The sequence below is a fragment of the Stigmatopora argus genome, chromosome 2, assembly GCF_051989625.1.
Source record: "Stigmatopora argus isolate UIUO_Sarg chromosome 2, RoL_Sarg_1.0, whole genome shotgun sequence".
NCBI lineage: Eukaryota > Metazoa > Chordata > Actinopteri > Syngnathiformes > Syngnathidae > Stigmatopora > Stigmatopora argus.
The window spans coordinates 453,872-475,947 of NC_135388.1; the positions used below are offsets into that span (position 1 = coordinate 453,872).

The 22,076-nt window shown below is 41.4% G+C and overlaps 1 protein-coding gene across 1 annotated transcript in view; it reads right to left on the reverse strand.

The window, feature by feature from the left end:
* The window catches only part of znf536 (zinc finger protein 536), a 278,695-nt gene that overhangs the window by 201,067 nt on the left and 55,552 nt on the right, over positions 1-22,076 (reverse strand). The window lies entirely within an intron of this gene.

Below are 22,076 nucleotides of genomic sequence, written 5' to 3' on the forward strand. Positions count from 1 at the left end.
AGAAAGATAAGTGTATGGAAAATACAGTGGTGTGCCGTCAGGGCCTTCAAGGCCTTCTCTGCTGGCCTAAGAAATATCTGAATTATATATTATATTTTGTCCATCAATACTTATGAAATAATTCCAAATTGTCTGTTAGCTTCCTTTCATTGCCTTTCCCCCCTGTTTGCACTGCTTCCAAATGTGTGTTTTCATATTGAAGCATTTAACCAATCGCATTTCAGCCATTATTTGTTACTTGTTCCTTGATGGATCTGTGGGTGATGATGACATGAGTACATTGTAAAATGTCTAAATAAAGTACAACCGAACTTAGTTTTGCTTCCGTTGCCTTTTTAAAAACATGTTTTTAGCATGTGGGTGTAGCGTGCAAGGACTATATAAACCGGAAAAAGAGTCTGGGGCTGCTTCCGGTAGCCAGCGCTATTGCGGTTAGATATTAATATATAATATATATGCGTCTAAAAAAAACGGTGCGTCCTTTGTGTGTTTAAATTAATGAAATAGCGCTCGTTACTGACACTGCGGCTAAAAATACCATGCGCCATATAGTCGTGAAAATACAGTAATCCAAATGCCTCCCAAAAAGACACATTTAAAGTAGAATCCAATCATCAATCAATGGTGTCATTGATCCTTGGCGTGTGTCTATCTCATTCCACAGGCCATTTAAGCACCCCTTTTCAACTTGGCCATTTTCCATTTCAAGTCTGCCTCTTTTTTCCATACATAATAATAACCTGGCACATTAGGACATTAACATTCAAATATGCAGGAACCCCCTAACAGTTTTCCCTCCGCATCATCATCATCATCATCATCATAAGGGAAAAAAAAGAAAAAAAGGCATCATTGTTTTCCTGTAGCTGCGTCCCAGCAGCGTATCAGCAATTTTACAGTAATAAGCTTTCATAAATTGTGCATATCGTTCATGAATATTTCATGGCGGGGCCGCTCGCTGACCACGCGGGCTGATATACACACTCTCCTCTAAAGACTGAATTAAAGGCAGCCATAAATAAACGCCTTTAAACACCTTTTTACACGCCAGTCCATCCAGGGAAAAGAAAAAAAAAATGCTGTCGTACGCGTTAACTTGGGCGGACGCTCAGGAATGGTCGCTATGATGCCCGAAATTTATTTTCTTTTTAATAGGGGACAATGAATATGTGCCTGTGAGGACTGTGGTGGTGCCTGTTTGTATTCATTTTGTTGTTTAAAACTGAAAAAATAAGAATTTAAGAGAGTGCCTCTACTTAAGAAATGCATTGGTTTTGTAACTTGAATTTTTCGTAAGTAGAATCATTGTTTAAATTGGAAAAAAAATGCTGTCTGCTATGATGTGTGGATATAAATCTTTTTTTTTTGCTAGAGGATAAAGAATATGTGCCTGTGAGTTGTTGTTTAAAGCAGAAAAAATAAATAAGTTAGCCCGTCCCATTGCAGGCGATGCCTCTACTTGCAAAATGAATTGGTTTAAGACACAGGTGTCAAAGTGGCGGCCCGCGGGCCAAATGTGGCCCGCCACATCATTTTATGCGGCCCGAGAAAGTAATACATGAGTGGCGACTTTCTGTTTTAGGATCAAATTAAAATGATAGATATAAATGTATATTATATTTCCTTATTTTCCCCTTTTTAAATCAATAATTTTTCGAAATTTGGATTTTTGGTAACTTGGATTTTTCGCAATTTGGATTTTTTTCGTAACCTGGATTTTTCGTAACTTGATTTTCTCGTAACTTGATTTTCTCGTAACTTGATTTTCTCGTAACTTGATTTTCTCGTAACTTGATTTTCTCGTAATTTGGATTTTCTCGTAATTTGGATTTTCTCGTAATTTGGATTTTTCGGAACTTGGATTTTTCGGAACTTGGATTTTTCGGAACTTGGATTTTTCGGAACTTGGATTTTTCGGAACTTGGATTTTTCGTAAGTAGAGGCATATTTTACATTGAACTAGCATTACTGGCCGCATGATCTTGAATACATTCATTTGTTCATCCATTTCCTGAACCGCTAATCCTGACCAGAGTTTGGGGGTGCTGGAGCCTATAAATTAAGTAGTAAGCACATTAAATGGGGAAAAAAATGCTGTCATGCACATTAACTTGGGTAGACGCTCAAGACCGCCCGCTATAATGCGCTAATATTATTTTCTCTTTGCTAGAGGACAAAGAATATGTGCCTGTGAGTACTAATTAAGATTTTACCTCCCATATGCTGCATATGTAGGAGTATGGAATTGTGAGATGACAAGTGTAAACGTGTGCAAAGTAGCCAAATCTGTGCAAATTTGCAGCGATTGCCTTTGATGGGCAAGATGGCGGCGGCGGTGGTGGCGGCGGCACGCAAGGAATCCACGTCTGAATTATTGAACTCAATCTTTTTGGGCGCACCAATCGGCGGCGCACGTCACGTCCTGAAATAATTCATCCAGATAAAAGGCCCGTGTACATATACATATATTTATGCGTTTATGCGCGCCCATATTCATAGGCAGCCGAGGAGGGAAGGTTAAAACAATTCGCCGCTTCTTTGTACACTGAAGCCGAAAATGTGATTTGCACACCTTAATTCGCGCCGCCTGCCGTCGACGCTCAGGCGGAGAAAGGAAATCAAGTCAAAGAAGAGTCGCTGTAATATTAATGAGCGAGCGAGCGCGCCTCCTCGCGTGCCGCATCGCTCGTCACTCAAAACTTTTTCGCCACCAAAACGGAGGGCGAAAAAACAATCAAATACACGCATTTCAACGAAAATGGCCGTTGATTGTAAGACCGACTCATCAACAAATTGCTAGCAACCCAAGAAGCACCGTTTTTTTGCCCCAAAAACATTTCCCTCCGATTATTGGTCGCCAATAATGGCAGCCAATTGCTGTCTATTTTGGAGGGTGGTCCGAACCCAGTGGCGGTCCGTCAGGGCCTTCAAGGCCTTCTCTACTGGCCTAAGAAATATCTGAATCATATATTATATTTTGTCCATCAATACTTGTTAAATAATTCCAAATTGTCTGTTAGCTTCCTTTCATTGCCTTTCCCCCCTGTTTGCACTGCTTCCAGATGTGTTTTCATATTGAAGCATTTAACCAATCACAATTCAGCCATTATTTGTTGCCAGGGTCAGAAATCTGCCTCAACGCCTTCACAATCAGTTCTGCAGGCTCTGCTGCATTAAACAAGCTAGGGTATAGATGTATATTACATTTCCTGATTTTCCCCCTTTGAAATCAATAATTGTAATTTTTTAATCCATTTTTTCTGTGTTTTTTGTTCAAAAATCATTTAGTAAAATCTAAAAATATATATATAAAAAAAGCTAAAATAAATGTTTTAGATCTATAAAAAAACGGAATATTCAGGGATTTTAATCCAGTTCTTTTAATCCATTTATATAAAAAAATCTAAATATTATATCTAAAATAGTCCGGCCCACATAAAATCAAGTTGACGTTAAAGCGGCCCGCAAACCAACCCGAGTCTGCCACCCTTGCTTTAAACGCTTCAAAATGTTTGAAATGCTAGCAGCGTTTTGGGCTTCGGATTAGCAACTAGCTTCAACCGGACTCGATTGCTAACTCCATGTGGACGCCCACCAACAGCCACACACACACACACACACACACACACACTGAGATTTAATTCCTCATCTTTTTATCATCTTTTCCTGCCTCTCGTACAAAAGAAAATGGCTTTGGCTGAATTTGCTGCCGCCTCTCCCGGTGCCAAGCTGATCTGACCGCGGCCCAAGAAGCGGGCGCCCCCCGCAAATGCTCTTTCCGACGCACGTTGGCAGGCCGGCACGCCACCGCCTCCTTCCCTCCCTCTCGAGCATCGTTGGGAATTGCGCGGGTGCGAGAGGAACACGGCTCGGAGGAGATCTCGGGGGCCGTAATTCCGCCCAAACCCGGGGACGGCTCTTTCCGTGATCTTCTCCCCGTGTGCCAGGAGGACGTGTGCCAACGCCGCTCCCTCAACCTCCGCTCTATCCGTGCCATTGACGACGGCGAACGCCCAATCATCTGGCGTCCTGTCGTCCTTCCGCCAGGGGCTGGTTTTTGTCATGGGCAATGTGGGCGACTGCCTAGGGGGCGCGATTGACTAGGGGGCGCGTAACTATACAAGTTTTTTTAATTCATATTTTTTTGTAATTCAGATTTTTTTTTGTAATTTGGATTTTTTTGTTATTTGGATTTTTCGTAATTTGGATTTTTTCGTAATTTGGATTTTTTCGTAATTTGGATTTTTCGTAATTTGGATTTTTTCGTAATTTGGATTTTTCGTAACTTGGATTTTTCGTAACTTGGATTTTTCGTAACTTGGATTTTTCGTAACTTGGATTTTTCGTAACTTGGATTTTTCGTAATTTGGATTTTTTGTAAGTAGAGGCATATTTTACATTGAACTAGCATTACTAGCCACATGATCTTGAATACATTCATTTGTTCATCCATTTTCTGAACCGCTAATCCTGACCAGAGTTTGAGGGTGCTAGATCCTATAAATTAAGTAGTAAGCATATTAAACAGGGAAAAAAATGCTGTCATGCGCATTAACTTGGGTCGACGCTCAGGACCGTCCGCTATGATGCGCTAATATTAATTTCTCTTTGCTAGAGGACAAAGAATATGTGCCTGTGAGTACTCATTAAGAATTTACCTCCCATATCTCTTTTTTCGTTTTATTTTCTTTTTCTAAATGATATTTGTATATTTACGCGAGCCACGGCGAACGTCCGAGAGGTCGCGTGTCCGCCGCCGTCGCCAAGACGAAAGGCGACGGACGGACGGACGGGCGATAAAGAAAAGCCACGGCACGTGTTCAAACATATGAACATTTGCCACGTGTTTTATGAAAATGAGATGGAGGACACGAGGACAAATCCTCCCTAAGCTTTAATTAGGAACGTCGTTTAAAAGAAGAAGAAAAACACGCACACACGCGTGGCGTGCGGTCGTGCGTGCAACTTTTAAAGTGTATTAAATGCTGCAATCATATTTAAAAACCTTATAATCTCTCCATATAATTAGAATTTGATGCGTAATTGAGAGTGTGAGGCGCAGGTCAAGGTGAGTGGCGGTTAATTCTCGCCTCGCCGCCGCAATGACAAAGCTCGCTTCCTCTTTTCCATTGGCCAAAACGCCGTTAATTTACTTTTTAAGACGGTGATTCGCAATTATTTTTCCCCAAAAGTGAGCCTCGGGAAACAAATCCTTCTTAAAAACATTTGCCGAGATCAACAAAGCGTTAATGCGTGAGTTGGTATTTAAAAAATATACGAGTGCCCGATATGAAGAAAGCAGAAAATGTGGTTGAAAAATTCAGTTAAATGGGAAAATTATAAATTACGAAAATAAAATAAAATTCAATAAAATGATACATTTTAAAATAATAATAAAATTCTATAAAATTATTCATTTTAAAATAATAATCAAATTCATTAGATGATACATTTTAAAATAATAATAAAATTCATTAAATGATGCATTTTAAAATAATAATAAAATTCAATAAAATGATAGATTTTAAAATAATAATAAAATTCAATAAAATGATACATTTTAAAATAATAATAAAATTCAATAAAATGATAGATTTTAAAATAATAATAAAATTCAATAAAATTATTCATTTTAAAATAATCAAATTCAATAAAATTATTCATTTTAAAATAATCAAATTCATTAAATGATACATTTTAAAATAATAAAATTCAATAAAATTATTCATTTTAAAATAATAATCAATTTCATTAAATGATACATTTTAAAATAATAATCAAATTCAATAAAATGATACATTTTAAAATAATAATCAAATTCAATAAAATGATGCATTTTAAAATAATAATAAAAGTCAATCAAATGATACATTTTAAAACTAAAGGGGTTTAAAAATTATGTATTTTTAGGAAAACAAAAAAATATTATATCGGTAAATGCTTTGTTTTTCTTTATCTTTTATAAATTAATTGTCCGTGTTTTATTTCTTTTTTGTTTGTATTCATTTTTAAGATTTTCACATGTCTATATGTAGTTTATAATTAAATTTTACGTATAAGCGACCCATTTTAATGTCAGAGGGATGGCAGCGAAAGTTTTGTGGGAGACTTTTTAATTAATTAAATTAAAAATTAAATTGGTATACAGTGTTTAAACATGTAATGTAAAATACCAAAAAATGAAAATCAAAACTATTTTTCTTTTAAAACATAAATTTTGATTAAAATCAGTATTGTCCGATTACATTTTTAAAAGATTATATGTAGAAAACAATAAAGTAAATATTGTTTGATTTCTGTCGTCTTCAATAAAAGCAGCACATTACGTAATCATCTGAAATGACATATTTATATAACAACGTTTCAGAAAAGGATATTTATATTGATATTCAATCAATATCCATTTTTAAAAAATAATTTAAAAAAATCCAACACCCACAGTAACTAAAATATCGACTCCGACAGATCAACGATTCAAAAAGTCCTTTCGACTGGTCGCCCGTCTATTCAAAGTCACGTATCCTTGGAATAAAAGATCTAGCGGACAAACGATGGATTGGTCGCCAGCCAGCGACGGGCGGGGCACGTGCAAAAAAGGCAAAACCGGATCGAAAAAGAATGGAACGGCAGGAAACGTAAAAGAGAGCGGTCACCCGTCCGGGTTCAAGTGGCCATTAGCGCCGCCTCGTTGGCACCCACTCGGCCGCGGCCGGGGTCGACCGGCGCCGCCCGACGTTCCACCTGAACATTGTAAGTGGGAATAATTGCCTGGGACTTTTCAAAGAAGTGGAGGAGAGAGGAGAGACGCCAACAAAAGTGGAGTGGTCTCCAACGCCATCGCACTCCAACCACCAATGATACTGAAAATGATACTCCACTCAAGCGGGCGCAAATCTCACCGCCTTCTCATCGCTGGTTTGCCCGTTGGGATGGCGTATTTGCAACATAAACTTTTTAAGGGTGAAAACGCCAAAGTCCCCAAAAATATGAACTTAAAACCGGTGTGAATGACCCCTAGTTAAAAAAGATTGGTCATCTAGCGCCGTCAAGGGCCTAAGGCTAACCAGATTTCCGTATTGTTTCCAGTGGAGGACAAAAAGTTCATTTTTGGGGCGCTTGTGGGTCACTTCCTGTTGATTTGAGCCCCTTTTCGAGAGTATTTTGGCGTATTTTTTATCATGGTTGGCACGGTGGAGGAGTGGTTTCCGCGTGCGGCTCGCAGCTCTGAGACAAAAGGTACAAATCACACCAGTGAGTTCCGACTTTCTTATGTGGAGTTTACGGGTTCTCCCAGTGGGTATGCCAGTTTCCTTCCACATCCCAAAACCAGGCATGCTAAGCTAATTTAGCCCTCCACATTTCCCTTTAGGTCACATGTGTCAAAGTGGCGGCACGGGGGCCAAATCTGGCCCGCCGCATCATTGTGTGTGGCCCGGGAAAGTAAATGATGAGTGGCGACTTTCTGTTTTAGGATCAAATTCAAATGAAGAGTAGAGATGTATATTCAATTTCCTGATTTTTTCCCTTTGAAATCAATAGTCATTTTTTAATCCATTTTTTCTGTGTTTTTAGTTCAAAAATCATTTTGTAAAATCAAAAAATATATTTAAAAAAGCTAAAATAAACATTGTTTTAGATCTATAAAAAACTGAATATTCAGGGCTTTTAATCCATTTATAAAAATAAAAAAATCTAAATATTATATCTAAAATGGTCCGACCCACCTGAAATCGTGTTGATATTAAAGCGGCCTGCGACTCTTGTGAGGATAAACGGCTTGGAAAATGAATGAATATGGACTATTTCATTTTGGTTATATATATATATAAATATATACATACATATATATACTCGGCCTGACACGTTCGATTCCCACTCGCAAACGCAACGGCAACGGTTTTGAGCCCCACGACGAAGTGGCAATGACTTTAGGGGGCGGTCCGCCTTTTGCCCAAAGCCGGCGGAGATGGGCTCCGGCACCCCACGACATTGACATGACATGAAATAATAGAAAAACGAAACGAACGGTCGACGCGCCGATATCAACGATACGGATGGCGAAGATGGAGCAAAGGTCCGTCGCCGTCAAAGCCAGTTGGGCATTTCATCCCGACGTCCCTTTGGAGGTGGGGAGGGGGGGATTGCGGCTGTTCTAACAGCCTTCCATCCCTCCCTACCTCCCTCCCTCCCCCCCTCCTCACATGCTGCACGGCTGATAACCGCTCGCCAGGCGGGAAAAGTTGCGGCCAAAAGTTTGAGCGGGAGAACGGCGGCGAGCACGGAGCTGAACTTTAAGCCGCCGAGGAGCTCTTCCCCAGAAGGCAAGCTGGCCCGCCATCTGCGCCGCCCGCCGACCGCCGCTCGTGCCTGTAAAACGTCGCCCAAACGCCCGCCCTCCCCCGCCACAACCCGGCGAGGCGGCGAGAGAGAGAGAAAGATGGGCCGCGGACGCCGCCTCACCTGAACGCCAATCACGCTCGGCCGTCTTTTTTTTTTTTTTTACCCCCCGGGACCGGCCCTTTTGGTGAGGAAGGGGGCGGGGCCCGCCAGAGCGGCGAGATCGCAGCCAACGCGTGAACTTTCAATCGGGGATTAGCCGGATTTTCCAATGTGGATCTTCTTTTGTGCACTTGGCCGCCGTCGCCCGTGTCGTTGGCAACCGCCGCGTCAACACGATCCGATCCCGAACGCCCGCCCGACCGACCGGCCTCCTCGGAAGGAGGCGCGGCGTCTCCCCACCACCCCGCGGCGCCGGGTTTCTCCTCTCGGAGAAACTTTGAGGAAAAGTAAAGGTTGCGTCCGCCGCGGTCCCGTGCTATCGCGGCGAGTCCGGCCCGACGCGGAGATGCTAATCCGAGCTTACCGGGCTGGCGGCGGCGATAAGAGAGGCGGCGTGGCCAGCCATGTGGCCCGGGGCCACCGCCCGAGTTTGGACGGCGTTCCATCCGCGCCGGGCCGGGCCGCTTTACCGGCGCACGGGGACCACCGGACGGGAAGATTTCAACTTCAAAGTTGAGGGGAGCACAAAAAGCAGCCATGTTTGTGGCTAAATGTCAGAGTCAAGTCTTTAGCTTTTGTTCGATGCTAACACGGTAGCCGTTCTTTCCGTACGACCAATTGGGAACGCCCAATTTTTTGATTGACATGCATATTATTTCTGTCTTATTAGTTCTATTTTCATTTTCAGCCGACGGCGTTCCTCTCTACGCTCAAAGAAATATTTCCACATCTATCATCATTTCCAAGATGGCGCTGTTCACGTGGGAGCCAGTGGCAGTAGCTCTGTCTACTCTTGTGTTTTTCGTGTTTTACAGCCCTTCAAACTTTTTATTACATTTTAATATTTCTTAATACATTTCTTTTTACTGTACTTTGTACTTTATACTTGTTACTTTAATGTTTTTACAACTTACTTTGTTGTGTTCTTTGTGTTTTTGCTGCTTTTCTGTCGTAATGTTTTGATTTGGTGATTCTTAATGATCCCATTGACTTTGATTTGCTTTGTACTTTGTGCTTTTGCTTTGTTGTTCTGTCTAATCACCCTCTTGCTACTGTCACAATGAAATTTACTGAATACGGGATGAATAAAGTTATCCAATCCAATCCTATCATCTTGGGAATGGCGACAAGTGCTACTTTTTAAGGCGCTACGCGTCGTTGGCGGCCATTTTGTGTGGGGCGACCGGCAATTGGAAAGCCGATTATTTGTTTGTTTGTTATTATTTATTGCTTATTTATTACTTATTTATTTGTTTGTTTGGTGTTGTTGTTTTTGTGCACTTTGTGGTGGAGCTTTAAATCGCATTATACCGACAATCAAAGCGTTCAAATGGATCAATTCAAATCATGATTGGACGATGAGTTCAATGGCGGCTCGTTCATTTTTGTCAAAAACGGCAAGTGGTTATTCCGCAGATGATTACACGAGAGCGGCGTATGAATTAGCGTCATCTTGGAGACTGACAATTTTTCTCCCGTATTTAAAAATTCCTCACGAGGTTTGGATGAAGCGATCGGACGGCGGCGACGTCAACTCCAACCGCGACGTGCTTGAAAATCCGCACTTTCATTTTCTTTAAATGGCCGCTGATGAATGAATGGCGAAGGCTGGCTCGCTCTTGTGCGCGTGACTTATTTGTATCGGCGCCTCGCATCACTTCCTTAAAGTCTCCATTAATCAATTGCTTTTTATTGCATCAGCACCCGTAAAAAGGGGGAAGTGTGTGTGTGTGTTTTTGTGTGCGTCGATGTATGTGTGCGCAAGGCGGCGAAGTCATTGGACCTTAAAATGTTTTGATGGCCGACGTGAGGAAAGAAGGGAGGGGGGAGGGGCCGGCGTACGCGTGCTCGTATTTACATATCAATGTGGCATTCAAAACAGGAAATGGATAACGGGCCTCAAAAATAAGGATAGGACGACTTATTTAATACCTACATACTACATACTATCATGGATGGATGGATACAAAGATGTTAGATTTTTTTGCCAAAAAAGGTACATGTTTTTTTTTTCAGATTTTTGGGTGTCGGTGTGGAAAAAGAGGGAAATTATTAAAGGGAAGCCCAATAAAATTGATTTTTTTAGATGTTATTTTTGTTTTCAGTGTTTGGATTTGATCAAATTTCCGCGAAATGCAGTTGTCTTTTAGATTAATTTTTGTTTTCTGTTCCGGTTATACTCAAGGGGGTGCCGGAGCCAATCCTAGCGAACTTTGGGATGTAGGCGGGGCTAGCTTGAATGGGTTGACAGCCAATCACAAGGCAGAATGAGACAAACAAGTATTCGCGCTCACATAAATTAACATATGCAGCATGAAAAGAGCTTTTACCGCCCCTACCAACATGGCTCCCCTTGAGCCATGTTGGCCTCAAGGCGGCCATGTTGGCAGGGGCAAAATTCTAATCAATGTATTAGCATTGAGACAAAAGTCTTTTTTCCTCCGCAAATTTTTAAAATATGATTTGATTAATGTCAACGTTATACACTCAGCGACTTCCCTTGGCACTCTAAATCACCCAGAGCTGTGATTGGTTGTCGTTAGTCTCCTCTTGCCCTGCGATTGGCTAGCCGCTAATTCCCCCGCCTCGTGCCCAAACTCTCCAAGGCCGGGCTCCAGCACCCCTGCGCCCCTTGTGAGCATAATAAGCCTTTCATAAAAATGAAGTTTAATGACATTTAAGCTAACAATGGAATGAGCAACTTTGGCAATCAGGAAGTTTAGCCGCCGCCGCCGCCGCCACCGCCGCCGATTGAAAAAGCCGAGTCGCTACGCATTGACTGGATTCTTATAAAGTTTTTTAACGGTTGACGCGAGGGAGCGCGTCGGTATTTACATGGGAACGTGTCATTAACGGCGGCGGGGAAACTATTAAAGGAATACAATGCTAACGCCGACAACCTTGAGAGTGTGATTAAAGGCCTTTGTCGCCTCTTAAAGACGCGGCGGCGGCGGCGGCGGCGGCGGTAAAAAACAAAAAAAAGCCTGATGGATTGCGTGGCGGCAGCTATAATTCAGCTGTCATCTTCCATCCTGGCGTGTGACTGTCACATTTACATATTTTATATATAGCGGCCGTAGCGCTCTTTGTGTCCTTCAGCGCTAATGCTAACCTCAATCACGGCGTGCCTTTTTTTTTTTTGGTTGCTTTTATTTGTGGACGCCGGCCGCCTTCCGGGTCATGTGGCGTCAACGCAATATTGACTTCTATCAATATGCAAATGAGCGCGCAAATGTCTTTTTATTGACTTTTCCCCTCCACGTGTCAGCTCGCAGTGTGGAACGAGTCTCGGCGGTGTCAAGTCAAAACATCACCGCTGGCAACCTTCTTCACAATTATTTGATTTCTTCATGCGTGTGCTAACGCTAATGACTATTAGCTATTATCCATTCCCGACACTGACGACATTTCGTCATTTAATCTACTGACGCTTTGTTTTTGGGATCTACCGTGAAGCTAACGGCAAAATAACTAAATGCTAGCGGTCTCTTGACTACTACTGTATTTTACGGACTATAAACTGCTCATTTCTGGTCTACCAAGAGCCAAAATGTGACCCTAAAATGATTGGGGACTTGATATATCTATTTTTCTCATTTTTAAAAAATGCATGTAGTCCTACAATGTTAATAATATAATATATTAGAATACAATCTTTGCGCTTTGGTTAAAAATGTACGGTTTTAGCCAAAAAAAAAGATTACAATGTTTTCCCACTAGCATAAATTTGACAAAAAGTTTGTATTTATTGTTTTTGTTTTCTAAATTTTCTGTGACCTCCCACAGCTTAACCCAAGGGTGTCAGATTCGATTTCATGTTGGGCCGGACCATTTTAGATATAATATTTAGATATTTTTTTTTATAAATGGATTAAATGAACTGGATTAAAAGCCCTGAATATTCCGTTTTTTATAGATCTAAAACAATGTTTATTTTAGCTTTTTTTATATTTTTTTATATTTTACAAAATGATTTTTGAACCAAAAAAACAGACAAAATGGATTTAAAAATCACAATTATTGATTTAAAAGGGGGAAAATCAGGAAATGTAATATACATCTATACTCTTCATTTGAATTTGATCCTAAAACAGAAAGTCGGCACTCATCATTTACTTTCTCGGACAGCACAAAATGATGCGGCGGGCCAGATTTGGCCCCCGTGCCGCCACTTTGACACCCGTGGCTTAACCATTAACATCAACTGATTTCCAGCAAACAATCTTATCCGATTGAAACCGAACTGAACGTCATCTTTGCCGTCAACAGGTATTTCCAAAATGAAATTCCCTTCTTTCCTAACAACCACAGCACATACCCTGTAACCTGAGTTGGTAGTGAATGAGTTAAACTACTAAAAAAAACACGGAACACTGACAAATGATGAACTATTGGACACTAATCAATGACCAAATGATTCGCCGAATATGACCAAAGTTGAATTTGCAACCATGAACGTCGCTACGTAGCCGTTGGGAAGCTATGTTTAGCCGTGTGGCTAATATGGCAAAGTGTGTAGTGTGTGCGGATGTTTGCGTACGTGTACTTGAGGCTCAAGTGTCGCTTGTTTACCATAGCAACCAGATGAAATGAGCGCCAGTGATTAGTGCTTATTAACAAGGCGCGCTGTCTCTATATTCTTATCATTGCTTGTGTAAACACTTGTACAGTACAGGACCCCCCCCTCCCTTGGTAAAATCCCCCCCATCTCCACCACACACACACACACACACGTGCACACACACAGATACACACACGGCGTCTTGGCACATATTGACTGGCGGCGCCCTCAGAGCACGTTTACCATTGTCCAATGCCTTCCTTGATTGAAATTAATATTCAAATGAGCTTTTTTTTTTATGGCGGCCCAAACGCGGGCGGGCGAGATTGTGGCCCCTGGAGGATTTCGAGTGGAAATGAGAAGGAGAGAGAAGGAAGGCTGAGAAGGCACGAGGATGGCTGGTAAAAAAAAAGGAACGGCAAAATGATCACACTACGACACTGCAAATAATAAATGAGAACATTTTAAGAGGATTTACTGCCTCAAATCGGGGCAAATCATTTGATCCAACGTGGTAAAAAATGTGGAGCAGATTACATGTGGCTGCGGCAAATTATTACACTTGTATTTTAAGTCAAGTGCTAGCTCAATTTAAAAAAATAATTGGTTCCGGGGAGTGGTTTCGTAACTTGGATTTTTCGTCACTTGGATTTTTCGTCACTTGGATTTTTCGTCACTTGGATTTTTCGTCACTTGGATTTTTCGTCACTTGGATTTTTCGTCACTTGGATTTTTCCGTAACTTGGATTTTTTCGTAACTTGGATTTTTTCGTAATTTGGATTTTTTGTAATTTGGATTTTGTGTAACTTGGATTTTTCGTAACATGCATTTTTCGTAATTTGGATTTTTCATAACTTGAATTTTTCATAATTTGGATTTTTTTGTAATTTGGATTTTTCATAATTTGGATTTTTCGTAAATTTGATTTTTATGTAACTTGGATTTTTTGGTAACTTGGATTATTCGTAACTTGGATTTTTCATAATTTGGATTTTTCATAATTTGGATTTTTCGTAATTTAGTTTTTTGTAACTAGGATTTTTTCACCAGCGTTAGAGGGGTGCTGGAGCACCAGGCAGGGGACACCATGGTAGCCAGCCAATCACAGAGCACAAACGACCATTCACACTCACACTAATACCCTATACTAATAAAATAGCATGACATGCCGCATCTACGTCCGCAAAAACAATGTAAATCATAAAAACGATGAAGAAATGCAAAGACAGGCTGCAAAACAATAAGCCATCCAAACAAACAATCTAACCAACGTTACACACACTCAAAATCAAAAACTGTGACAAACGAAGGCACGCCAATCAGGAACGAGATCGGTCTCACAAATATACTTGTTTTAATACTTGCGAGTGTAGGCAGGCAACACCTGGATTTCCCCGACGGGGCAATCAATAACAAATGATCTTATCTTACATTTAGTATGACTTAATTGTACAACTACTGATGGCACTATTTATGCATTAGGGAAGCGAAAGAAGCGCGAGTAGCGGAGAGAAATGGTGGAATAGCAGTGGGTGGTGGTGTGTAAGTGTGTGTATAAGTGTGTGTGTGTGTATGTCTAAGTGTGTGTGTGTGTGTGTTTGGTGGTAGCGCTCCAGGCCAGCGGGATATGAGCAGGTGCAGGCGCGAAAATGAACGCCGTAAACAAGGCCGACTCCTGCTAATTTATCATTCGTCAATCTGTTTCTCCGTGTTCCAGCGCTTCTTTCTTATCATTCTTTTGTTTGCGCTTTATTTTTTAATCCTCCATCTTTCTGGCTCGCCGCGGGAGCCTCCGTGACGAGATGACAGGACGTTATAATTACCGTCCCCGTGTCACGCAAAACGACTGACATGGCTCCTTGGGATGAACAAATACCCGCCCGGGCGGCGTAGGGAGGCTTAATATCATATTTGAGGTTGGATTTTTTTAGGGGGGGGGGGGTTCATTCACTTTTCCAGAGCGTCACCGAGGTAAGGTGGTTTGAAATGTTGAGGCTTTTGACAAAAGTTAACTTATTGTTAGGGTTAATTTTGACATTAAAGTTATGAGTCGGGTCATAAAGTTTTTTTTGTTCTATTTTTTTTTACATGAAAAGCGCTATTCATTTTATAAACGCGCAAAATATTTTTACAATCCAGCCTATTATTTTCTTTTTGGTAAAAAAAATAGTTTTGGCTAAAAAAAAAAAGACAAAATTTAACCCAAAAAAATATTTTTGGGTAGGTATCACAGTTTCAGATTTTTTTGCATTATTAGTATTATTTTTTCCGATTTTTTTGCATTATTATTATTATTTTCCAATTTTTTTGCATTATTATTATAATTTTCCAATTTTTTTGCATTATTATTATTTTGTTTCTGTTTTTTTTGCATTATAATTATTATTTTTTTCCGATTTTTTTGGCATTATTATTATTTTTGTCCCGATTTTTTGCATTATTATTATTATTATTTTCCGATTTTTGGGCATTATTATTATTATTTTCCGATTTTTTCGCATTATTATTATTATTTTCCCGATTTTTTTCCATTATTATTATTTTTTCCAATTTTTTGCATTATTTTTTTCAGATTTTTTACATTATTTTTTTGTCAGATTTTTTTTTAGTTTGAGGTTCGTAAAGGGACATTACATATTAATTCCTCCACTAGTTAATTTTTCCGCATTTTTCACCAATTTCCATGTTTTTCCCCACACATTTTACGAATAAACTGTATTTTTAAGTTTAATTTTACCCAAAAAAGTATTTTCATGTTCTTTTATAGCCATCGATCGCAAAAATGCCCCATATTTTCTCGCATATAAGCCGCATCCTGAAAATTGCCTTACAATCGTGCATGTCGAGTCTAATTTGTGCGCATATAAGCCACACCCCCGATTCAGTCATCATTTTTTGCGACAAATACGGCGTATACGCGAGAAACTATCCACGGCAAAAGACGGATCGGCAATACTGACGAATCTATCCGTCAATTCAGAGCGACGGGTGCCATTTCTCCAAAATTTGACTTGAATAACTGAGATGGATGGCAAAAAACGACAAATAAAATCCAAGGACGACTTACGTATCGATATTTTGGCCGCCGTGACTTTAACATTTGCATTTAAAAAGGTGGCGAATGTTGACTTGAAAGCGGAAAGCAAGAGCGTGCTCCACTTTTCTTCCTTCCTGTTTCTGCGCATTTGAATTGGTAATGTCAAATCTTTGTTTACGCGCCCGCCGCCATTGACTAATGACGACCGTGCGCGCAACTTATTGACTCATGACCATAATTGTTTAATTATTAATCACTTTAGTGGCGCATTAGCATGTGAAATGCAGCCGCGCTTCAACGTGGTGGCGTGCCGTGCCACGTGAAAGGCCCGCGTGCTCCGCCGCCGCCGGCGAACGCGACCTCCACGACCTCCGAAGAACGAGGTCAAGTCGGGCACATTTTTGGACTTTGGGCTTGCGTAGGTTTTCTCCGGGTACTCCGGTTTCCTCTCACATCCCACAGACAAGCATGCTAGGCTAATTGTATGCTAAATTGTTCCTAGCTAGGAGGGATTGGTTGTTTGTCGGCTAAGTGCTCCAACTAGTGGACGCTAGTGGTAATGCAACACGCGTAAAGATCATTTCCAAGCAAATTTTGAATCAATACAATAAATGTGCAACGTAAGATTGCTGTATATCGCGCAATATTTTTTTAAACAACTTTAATAGAGATTATATTTATTTATTTACATTTTTACTCCAGCTAGTGGACGCTAGCGGTAGTGCAACACATGTAAAGATAATTTCCAGGCAAATTTTGAATCAATACAATAAATATGCAACGTAACATTGCTATATATCGCACAATATTTTTTTAAACAACTTTAACACAGATTATATTTATTATTTTATTTATTTTTTTACATTTTTACAATTTTTTTTCACCTGAACCCGACTGTTACTTTAACAAAATGGAAGGAATGGCCGACAAAATAAACGAGTGCCTCGGGCGCGCAGGTGTTGTCTCTCTGTGACCAATTCGATTAAACGGGCAGTTCGGCTGCCTTCGCTGCTCCCTTTTTCACGGCGTATCCTTCCAAATGATCATGGGTGCCAAACTCTGCTAACGCGAGATGCCATAGTCCAAAAAAATTTAAAAAAAAAGAGCCACTGCAACCGTGCACGCCGCCATCTTGGATCATCTGGTTCATCATTTAGTATTATTACTGCGGTGGCCAGGGTTAAGATTGTTGTCCCCCCCACCCCCCCATCGTTTTATCGGAAAATGTGTAACATAGGAAATATGTATAACACAAACACTGCCTGAAGATTACTGCCCGTAGATTTGTTTTTCCATTTGCCCCACCAAAACAATGAACTGAAGTGAATTGAACATATAAAAGGAAATATTATTTCTATCCAATTTTTTGACCAAAAACTGCCTTAATCGAATAACAAAGGACGTGCAGTTATTGAGTTGGTTTTGTTTTGTTTTTTAGGTAAATTGCATTAAAATCAGCTGCCCAAGTCCAATGAGATGGGATCCAAAACAAGCCTAACCCTAACCCGTGTTCGGTCGATTGGTCGCCGTCTTTTGGTCGCCGGTCTTTTGGTCGCTGGTCTTATGGTCGCTGGTCTTATGGTCGCGGTCTTTTAGTCGCCCCGACCGCGACAACAGGCGACCAAAAGACCGACAACCAAAAGACCGACAACCAAAAGACCGACAACCAAAAGACCGACAACCAAAAGACCGACAACCAAAAGACCGACAACCAAAAGACCGACAACCAAAAGACCGACAACCAAAAGACCGACAACCAAAAGACCGACAACCAAAAGACCGACAACCAAAAGACCGACAACCAAAAGACCGACAACCAAAAGACCGACAACCAAAAGACCGACAACCAAAAGACCGACAACCAAAAGTCTGGCGACCAAAACAAGTTAAAACAAGACGGTCTAGGCATGAATAAAAGCCAACAATGGCCATGAGCAGTTTCACTGAGCCGACGTGTGAGTGTAGAAGAGTTTGTATGTACATGCGCTGTCCCTTTAAGAAGCGACGTCAGTTCAGTCAGGGTCTTAACAAGTTCGACCAAAAGATCGGAGACCAAAAGACCGTGTACCACCCTAACCGGCCTTTTTTGTTTACTTTGCTTGAAATTGCTAAATCGCCCGTGACCCTAATGAGGATAAAGTGGTTCAGAAAATGAAAAAAAAAAAAAGCCAACATTCCGGCCCCGCCTTAACTGACTTTCCCCCAACGCGAAGGTGCGCGTGTGCGTTGGCGTGTCCATGTCAAAGTGTGTTATTAGCACGGTGAGAGCGATGCATGCGCTGCTCTTGTCCAAGGAACACCCCCATAACTAATGTCCCACACCTGCCCCAAAAACACACACACTCACACACACTCACACACTCCATTAAGCGGCACAGGTGCGCGAACGTAATGCGGCGGGGGGAAAAAAGCATTCAATGTCAAGTGAAAGTGGAGTTGAAGAAAAAAACAGGGACACACACACGGACAACATTTGTGGGCCAAACGCATTTTTTAAGAGTCCACCGGAAGACAAATTGTCAGTGTGCCTATCGTTGTCCATGGCCCTAAAAGAAAATAAGGTTTAATTGGGAGTTTATCGAGGATTTTGGGGAGGACCGGCTAGAAAACAGAGACTTAAATTGCACTCCGCAACAATACGGCTTGAGTAAAACCCCCCAAAATATTGTCGTAATTACAGTGGCGGTCCGTGCATTTACTCGTAGCGCCTTCAATGGGTAAAATCCACTTCCTAGCAGCATTTAGTGATTAAATATAAACACTGGAGCTTTTCAGATATCAGAACCGGGCCCACAATTGAAATATCATTTCGGAATATAGCCATATTTGACTCACCAAAAATCCTTTTTAACTGTACACAATATCCATCCTCCTTTCTTTCTTCCTTCTTTTCTATCGCCAACCAAGCTAATGCTGAAAGTCCAGCCTATTCTGTCGTATTTCCGGCATAGTCCGTCTTGAAAATGGCTTTAAATCAACACAACAATATATTTGCTTGTGCAGCTCGCTCCAAATACAGTTTGGTAGCTCTGGCTAATCACTACCTGCGACAAAGCAATGACGTATCCCTACACCTGCGAGAAGGCCTTGGTGTCACCAAATTGAATTCTGATTGGTTAAAGCAACAGTCTTATAGACACTTGTTTAATGCAGCAGAGCCTGCAGAAGTGATTGTGAAGGCCTTGAGGCAGATTTCTGACCCTGGCAACAAATAATGGCTGAATATGATTGGTTAAATGCTTCAATATGAAAACACACATTTGGAAGCAGTGCAAACAGGGGGGAAAGGCAATGAAAGGAAGCTAATAGACAACTTGGAATTATTCAATAAGTATTGATGGACAAACTATAATATATGACTTAGATATTTCTTAGGCCAACAGAGAAGGCCTTGAAGGCCCTGACAACCCACCACTGCGTAATTACATGCAGGCGCTTTAAAAGGAAATTCCGTCGCGTCGGTCTTGACCCCAAATGACCTTCCGCCATGTTTCTACGGTAGATCAAAACAGTTTAACTCCCGTAATATGATCCGCCTGCACAAAAGGGACTACAGATGGAAATTAGCCTTTGGCTATAATCTTGCATATGTTCATTAATATGTATTGTCCCTTAAATAAATCTTTTTTTAGGGACGGTGACAAACAAACAAAGACTCCCCCCCCCGCGCATCGGCCGGAATCGTCCGTGGTTTCGGCGAGGAAAAGCGTCCGTCCGGTCGAGTGGCTGATTTTTTTCGGCGGGCGGCGTCCCGCCGAGCGGATTAGCGCGCGGTGTCAATCAGTCCATTTAACACGCGCTCCTGAAGGCATCGCTCTTGAAGGCATCACGGTCACTGAGCTCCGACCGCAGACTCCACAACGAGCGCCGCCGCAGCCAGAGGTCACTTGAGCATTGCGGCTGCTCATCCACTCGTGCGCTAATGCACCCCCTTAACCCGCCGCGCACATACTCACGCCTGATTACCCGCCCGCCCCCCAGTGGTCAAAGGTACGGGTGGGAACTCTAGACAATGGCCTCCTCGGCCCGGGGTGTGTTTTGAATTGAGCCGGAGAGAGACGGAGAAATTACCCGCAGCCGATTGGTTTATTCTCGCCAATCAAATAAAAAGGGGCGAGCGAGCGTTCCCTGACAATCGATCGTCGTTAACCCTTGGGTTGGATGGAGAGATGTCGGCGTGGCGTCCAATCGATCCTACGTCTCGAGTGGATGAACGTTCGTTTGCAGTCGTCCCTCCTACTTCTAATGGATTGGACGCCGAGCACAGTCATGAGTCACTATTTTGATCATGGATTCATCATTTTTAAAAACGCAACTCTGTTTCACGTGGGCCGGACCATTTTAGATATAATATTTAGATATTTTTTTTATAAATGGATTAATAGAACTGGATTAAAAGCCCTGAATATTCCATTTTTTATAGATCTAAAACAATGTTTATTTTCGCTTTTTTTATATATATTTTTAGATTTGACAAATTGATTTTGAACTTAAAACACAGAAAAAATGGATTAAAAAATTACAATTATTGATTTAAGTTTGTTAAGTTTTTTTTTTTTTTTGTTAAAACATCATTTTGTAAAATCCAAAGATATATTTAAAAAAAGCTAAAATTAAAAACGGAATATTCCGGTCTTTTAATCCAGTTCTTTTAATCCATATTTAAAAAATCTAAATATATCTAAAATGGTCAGGCCCACATGAAATCAAGTTGACGTTAAAGCGGCCCGCGAACCAACCCGAGTCTGACACCCTTGATCTAAAGTAACAGCAACAGTAAATAGAGCCTATTTGTAAATTAATCACAAAAATAATGTGTGATCAATCATTTCTCCACATTTAAGCCCTGAATCTTGCCTTAAAGGCGTCTTCTGACTTTGTTGTGGCTACCTACACAAATTCAAGCCCTGAATTTTGCCTTAAAGGCGTCTTCTGACTTTGTTGTGGCTAATCACACAAATGTAAGCCCTGAATTTTGCCTTACAGGCGTCTCGTGATGTCCCGTGATTAACGGAAAACCTTACTACAACATCATCACTTCGTTTAGCGGGTCTCGGATGAGGCGCAAAAACCACGGTTTAATCCTCGGGTGGTCTTTTCATTCGCCTCTCCTGGTGTTCCGTGCACGATGGTAAATAAAATATAATAAAAAAGGCGACAAGGGGGGGAAAAAGGCGGCCCCCCTTTTTGTACTCCGAGCTAGTGGGCATTTTGCGTGACAATTGACCTCCCTTTGCAGCATTTACAGCGCCGCCGCGTAATTGAACGCACGCGCACGTACGTACGCCATCACGAGGACGTGGGGGGGCCGGCGCCCCCGCGTGAGGGGGGGCTTTCGGGGGGGGGTCGGACGGAGGAAAATGAGACCCGGACGATATTGTTTGATTGGATTTTTCCTTTTCAAGGTTTCGGGATCATTACGGGAATTCATTTGAAGTGTTTCCGCAAATGAAACGGCGACTTTAATTATTCCACTTTTCCGTCTCGCGCTTCCTGACACTTTGCCTGTGTGTGTATGTGTGTGTGTGTGTGTGTGTGTGTGAGAATTAAAATCATCTTTGAAAATGACACCAGGCGGGAGGGAGCCATTTGCCCTTATTTGGTCGTGTCCTCATCCAACTTCCTGTCAGAAACCCTGTTTTTTTTTCTCCCTCCGTATAGTCAAAGCAAGTCTTAAATGTCACCCTAAAAATAGCACAAACGCCGCTATTTAATGGCATATGTGGCCTTATATACCCATTGTGTAGCGCTTTTATTACAGTATATTCATTGAAAGCGTATCATATTTTAACGGGTTGAATTTATTGGCTGCCGGACGGAAAGATGAGTCGTCCCGTTTTGGGTGCATTAAAAAGGGTACTCGGATGATTCGCCGAAAGACGTTTCGCCGACGGATGTTTGACAGACGGACAGGTCGCCGAATGGACGTTTTGCCGAACGTTCATTCGGCCGAACGAATGTTTGGCCCAACGGAGGTT